At 35.9% G+C, this 6,586-nt stretch overlaps 1 pseudogene; it reads left to right on the top strand.

Moving 5' to 3' along the window:
- Positions 1 to 6,222: 6,222 nt before the first annotated feature.
- On the top strand, positions 6,223 to 6,374 carry LOC120361778 (U4 spliceosomal RNA; annotated as a pseudogene).
- The last annotated feature ends 212 nt before the right edge of the window (positions 6,375 to 6,586 follow it).

Here is a 6,586-nt window from a genome sequence, read left to right as displayed (position 1 = left end):
TTTCTATAATCCACTCTAAATTTCCTGAGGGGTGGAACTTTGCTTGTATTGTTCGTTGATGAAGTCCAGTACTAATCCCTGTGCCTGATATAAAAAAAGTAGCTAATAAACATTTTAAAACAAGTAAATTCAGATAGTAAAAAATTCAAATTACATGAATTTAAAAGCATCATATATGCCATTAAAATATGGATGGTAATTTGCAAAAATAATTTAGGAGAGGACTAGGAGCACATACCGATTTGTTACACTTGTTGATTCCTTTTACAAAAATTGTCAAATATCCCTGATGTTACAAGCAGTGAACTATGTGTCAGTTTTGCTACCATGGACTATATGAAGAAGCTACACAAAGCATGGGAATAAACAAAATGAATTTGTGACTCTAATATGCATAACTATGTACAATTTTTTAAAAATTTGTACATTCAGAAAGTATAACCTTATGTAGAAATCCACCAACCTACTTATAGATGAATTACTGCTTGACTCTTAATTTTAACAGGAAGGAGGAAGTGAAAATAAGAATGTATCAGTTAGCTATTGCTAAGTAACATACCTCCCCAAAACTCAATGGTGTAAAACAATAAGCAGTACTTAGTGCTTGCAAATCTATGGATGGGATGGGTGATTTTTCTGGGTGTGGTTAGCTGGCTCATTCATATTTATCTGTCATCATTTGTGATACAGGTAAGCATTTATCTTAATCTTGAATGAACACATATGTCTGGCAATCAGCTGGCTCTGTGTTGGCTCAGGGTAGCTCAGCTAAAGAACTAGATTCTCTATTGGATTTCTCACCTTCCAGCAGGCTAGCCCAATCCTCCTTACATGACAAGGACAGAATTTGAGACAGGAAGACTGAAAGCACATGAGCGGTCTTTATTCTCTTGCTCAGAACCAGCAGTGTCACTTCTGCTGCTTTCTGTTGGCCAAAGCCATACAACTTCAGCTCAGATTAAAAGCATGGGGAAACAAAAACTATATCGTGGTGAAAGGAATTACAAAGCCAGGCAGAAAAGGGCAGATTCAGGGAAAAGGGTCGAGAATTAGAGACATCTTTGCAATAAATTTACTCCTTATCGAAACTTTGGAAGGAAGAAAAAAATGACACAAACACTAGGAGGAAGTAGGTATGTCTTCAAAGAGTAGTAAAGAGAGAAGTATAATGATGATCAATCGATAACATACTTTAAAATTCAGAAACCAGATTAAAGGAAGTAAGAAACTATGCATTCATGATTCTAGTTGACAATGTTTATTGAGTCAGGCAATGGTTTAAACACTGGATATACAAAGAAAAAAAAAGAAAGATTTTTCCTCATTTTCTTTTGGGGAAAGGGTCAATAAAGACATAAATAATTATAGTTGAGATTATTTTAGATAGTGCTAAGTTCTAGAAAGAAAGTCAAAGTGGGCAATAGAGTGGTAGATGCCAGGCTTGCAGTGTGAGTGGGACTACTTTAGCTAAAGGAATCAGGATAGTTCTCTTTAAGAACATGAACATGAATAGAGTTAGATGGCAAGAATGGGGAAGCCTTGTGAACACATGGAGGAAGAGCAGAAATCAGCTGACACCAAGTTACTGAGAAAAGAAAGAGCTCAGTTCAATGGTAAGAAAGAAAAGGGCTTGTGAGACTATAGATTACTGAGCAAGTTAGAGAAGGAAGTGGGTCAGAACGGGCAGTCTTATAAGTCAAATAAGGCTGTTGAATTCTATTCTAGATGTAACAGGAAGCTGTTAAATACTATAGTCAAGGTAGCTATGTGATCTGATGTTTTGAATGGAAACTTTGGCCACTATGAGGCAAATGTATTTATGACACCTGGCAAAAGTGAAAGCAGAAAAGCTATTGTATAAATACAAGGGTAGGTAAAGATAGAAAAAGATGAGTAGGGAAGTAGATCCTGTAATCCAGGTGAGAACTGGTAGTGGCTTAGGATAAAATTGGACTTCATGAGAAAGAGAGAAATGGTCAGATTATTGATTTATTTTCAAGGTAAAGCCTAGAAATTTTGCTAACTGATTGCACAGAGGATGAGAGAAAAGAGAAATGCTGTGGATGAAGCATAAATTTTTATTGAATTGAAATGCCTATTAGAGAGCCAAATGGAGAAGCTGAATTGGCATTCAGATATGCAAATCTAATTCTAGGGGTGAGAGGAAGTGAGAGAAATAGTTTCAGAGTATCAATACAGAGATTGTGATATGGTTTGGCTCTGTGTCCCGACCCAAATCTCATGTTGAATTGTGATTTTCAATATTGGAGAAGGGGCTTAGTGGGAGGTGATTGAATCATAGGGATAGATTTCCCCCTTGTTCTCGTGATAGTGAGTGAGTTCTCATGAGATTAAGTTTGTGGAAAGTGTGTAGCACTTCTCCCTTTGCTCTCTTTCGTGATGCCCCATATGAAGATTGCTCTGGCTTCCCCTTCACTTTCCACCATAATTGTAAGTTTCCTGAGGCCTCTCCAGAGATGCCTCCTGAACTGCCTATGAAAGTGTGAACCAATTAAACCTCTCTTCTCTATAAAAATACCTAGTCTCATGTATGTCTTTATAGCAATGTGAACATGAACTATTACAGATGGTCTTAATAAAATAAACTTAGGAAGACATTTTTGTAGAAAGAGTAGGAGTCTGACTTTTTTTTAAGTCTGAACTATTCAGAGTCTTAGACATAGGTGGGTAAAAATATATCATTTTAAGAGAGGCCAACTGTATCAAATTCTTCAGAGGCTGAGCAATAAACTCAAGGTGCTGAGTGGTTACATGGAAGAGGGAGATATATTACTTGAATCATAATGTGACTTTGGACTTTGGTCTTGCTCTAAGTTAGAGGTGAAGTTTCAATCAGGTAAAACATTTTTTTTAATTCAAAACTAAAAAGAATTACATATTGTAAAGTATTAGGTGTTTCACAGAGGTTAAATGCTGAAAATGTAATTGTCAATCCTACCAATGAAAAAGAAAGAAAGAAAGGAATCTCTAAAACACCCACTTTCACCCAAGAAGGAGAAACAGAGATTGGATTTACCTATCCAACTGAAATAACCAAAGGAGGAGACAAAGTATCTGAAATGCTGGTTTCCAAGACACTGGCTGTTAAGCACAAGGGCATGCCTAAGAGACAGGAACACAATGAGGTGAGCCGTGCAATTGTCCCAGCTCACTACTGTGAGAGACTTTCCAGGCTATCAACATTTTCTTCAAAAGGTAGTGAAAACCAAAAGATAAGCACCACAGAGAAAATATTTACTATTTATATATCTAATAATGGACTTGTATCAAAAGTAAATAAAGAACTCTCAAAACTTAAAATCATCCCAATTTTTAAAAAATATACAAAATAGCAGTTAATTTTACTTGACAAAAGAAGATATATTGATGGCAAATGAACACACATAAAGATAGTCAACATCATTAGTCATTAGAAACATTCAAAGTTTACACTTTGAACGAGATACTACAATATATGTGTTACAATGGCTACAATTAAAAATGTTGTCTAATATGTAGAAAAACCAGAGCTCTTATGCACTACTGGTGGAATGTAAAGGGGTATAACTCATTTGGAAGCAGTTTGTCTGTGTCTTAAAAATTTAAATATACATCTACTATATGGCCTAGCAATTCTACTCCTAGATATTGACTCAAGCAAAATAAAAGCATATGGCCATGCAAAGATTTGAACATGGGTAGTCATGGTGGCTTTATTTGCATCAGCCCCCAAATGGGCAACAACACAAATGTCCTTTAAGAGTAAATGGATAAAAAAATTTGGGGTATATTCATGCAATGAAACGATAATTGTAAAAATAAATGAACTATTAATACATATGATAAAATGAATGGATTTCAAAATGATAATGCTGAGAATAAACAAATAAAGTATACATTGGCCAGGCATGGTGCCTCAAGCCTGTAATCCCAGCACTTTGGGAGGCCGAGGCGGGTGGATCACGAGGTCAAGAGATCGAGTCCATCCTGGTCAACATGGTGAAACCCTGCCTCTACCAAAAATACAAAACATTAACTGGGCGTGGTGGTGCGTGCCTGTAATCCCAGCTACTCAGGAGGCTGAAGCAGGAGAATTGCCTGAACCCAGGAGGCGGAGGTTGTGGTGAGCCGAGATCGTGCCATTGCACTCCAGCCTGGGTAACAAGAGTGAAACTCCATCTGAAAAAAAAAAAAAGTATACATTGTATAATTATATTTGTATAAAATTCTAGAAAATGAAAATTAATTTATAATGACAGGAAGCAGATGAGTTTCTGCCTGAGATACAGAGGGAGGAAATTGTGAGGGATGAGTTACAAAGGGGCATGAGGAAGGTTCATTATCTTAATTGCAGTGATGGTTTTGCAGGTGCTTATGTGTATCAAAACTTATAAAACTTGCAGTTTAAATCTGTGTAGTTTATTGAATACCAATTGAACAATTAATCTGTTTTTTTGTTTTGTTTTGTTTTTGAGATGGAGTATCTATCACTCTGTCACCCAGGCTGGAGCGCATTGGCACAATCTCGGCTCACTGCAATCTCTGCCTCCTCGGTTCAAGTGATTCTCTCACCTCAACCTCCAGAGTAGCTGGGATTACAGGTACATGCCATCATGTCTGGCTAACTTTTGTATTTGCAGTAGAGACAGGGTTTCACCATATTGGGTGGGGTGGTCTCGAACTCTTAACCTCAAGTTATTCACCTAACTCAGCCTTCCAAAGTGCAGGAATTACAGGCATGAGCCACTGCAGCTGGCCTAATCTGTTTTAAATATAATTAAAATAATTAAAAACAATAATTCCAATGTACAAGGACCTTGAAATGAGCTTGGATAAGAGAGAGCTAACTTGGACGAAAGGACAAGACTATTAGCAAAGAACAAACATAAAAACATGTCTTAGATCTGTGAGTTGTGCCTGGAAGGCTGAAGATGTCCAGAATAAATCAAGATTTGAGAAAAACACTAATGAAAAACAAATAAAAATAAGTAAATAGGGGAGAGATATGTATATCCTTCCCATTTTAAATAAAATAAACTTTATTTTTTTAATTGTATATATTTTCCTCTTCCCAAATCACACGAGATTGCTTTGTTTAAACCCTTGAAGCCAGTGATGTTGTATTAATACATAATAAAAAATAAAACTTATGTTCTTTCTCACATCAGATAACTGAAAAAGTATATATATATGTGTGTGTGTGTGTGTGTGTGTGTGTGTGTGTGTGTGTAGAGAGAGAGAGAGAGAGAGAGAGAAACAGAGAGTTACCTCAGACATAGAAAGAGAGAACTGAATTCCAGAGTTAAAAGGCTACTTCAATATTAAAGCACAGGCCTGGGTGAGAGACATATTTACTCCTCCCTACTGATGTTACTTTATACAGATCACTGAAACTTGGATCTGCAGCTTCTTCATCTGGGAAACACAAAAACACTCTGGTCATTATAAAAGTTAAACAACATGGTATAAAATTCTTAGCACACTGTCTTACACATAGCTCCCATTCATCCAGTTTCCTGGCTGTTTTAATGTGCTCAAATTGCCCAAGTCATAAAATTAGATTCTGAGATATCACGTGAAGTTTTTAAGAAGTTTTCAAAACTGATGAGCTTTCAGAAATCAAAAAAAAAGGACAAATTCCTGCGGTAAAAGGTAAAATCTGTGAACCATAAATGGATAAGCCCAATATTAAATCAAATCATCTTGTAAAGAGGGGTACTAAAATGATGCTATAAGGAAGTATATTTATAGATAATATTAAGCCATTTTGAGTTGAATAAGTGTCCAACTGGTTGTCTTCCTAATGTCCTCAAGAGTTCTGATTTATGATTAATGTCAAACAGTAGGAAGGAGTGCATCATCATGTTAAAATGTTTTAGTGTAGATGTTGACAAGAACAGAATATTGATTAATTGTTTTATTGGGAATATTGGTTATGGTATGAAGTAGCAAGTGCTGAAATGGGGTCACAAACCTGTTGTTTTACACTGACCCATAAAACTAGCTCACAGGTGAGGTATTAAAAATTCAAATACTCTACATTTATAGTCAGGTCCAACTAATAGATTAATTATAGGTATTTATATTCCACATTTAAAGTGGAAGATGATTGAATGTCTTTCTAGATCATCTCATAGGAAAATTCAATAATTTTAATGACAAAAGAAATGCAAAGATACTTTTAAAGTGAAGTTCAAATTGGTGTTAAAGTTTCCTTATATAAGCTTTGCGCAGTGGCAGTATCGTAGCCAATGAGGTTTATCCAAGGCGCGATTATTGCTAATTGAAAGTTTCCTTATATAAACATCTTCATGAAAATTTGAGAAATCCTATGAATCTATAATCATAACTGAATTTGCAAATCATATTGATGAAAACAGAAGCACCGAAAATTTTCCAGCAGTAAAAATGTATCAATTCCTGCACTTTGGTTGAGTATAACTCCCACTCAGTATAACTTCAAAATATGGAAAGAATATTGAACTTGTTGACTCTCTCCTGCTACTTTCTTCCGTCCTGTACCTCATCCAGTCTTGCACCACACCTGCAATGAAGAGCAGCAAAGGAAACAAAAAGGATAAATCAG

This window comes from Saimiri boliviensis, chromosome 13 (assembly GCF_048565385.1).
Source record: "Saimiri boliviensis isolate mSaiBol1 chromosome 13, mSaiBol1.pri, whole genome shotgun sequence".
Lineage (NCBI taxonomy): Eukaryota > Metazoa > Chordata > Mammalia > Primates > Cebidae > Saimiri > Saimiri boliviensis.
Note: the sequence above shows the minus strand (reverse complement) of the source record. Positions and strands in the feature narration are given on the sequence as shown.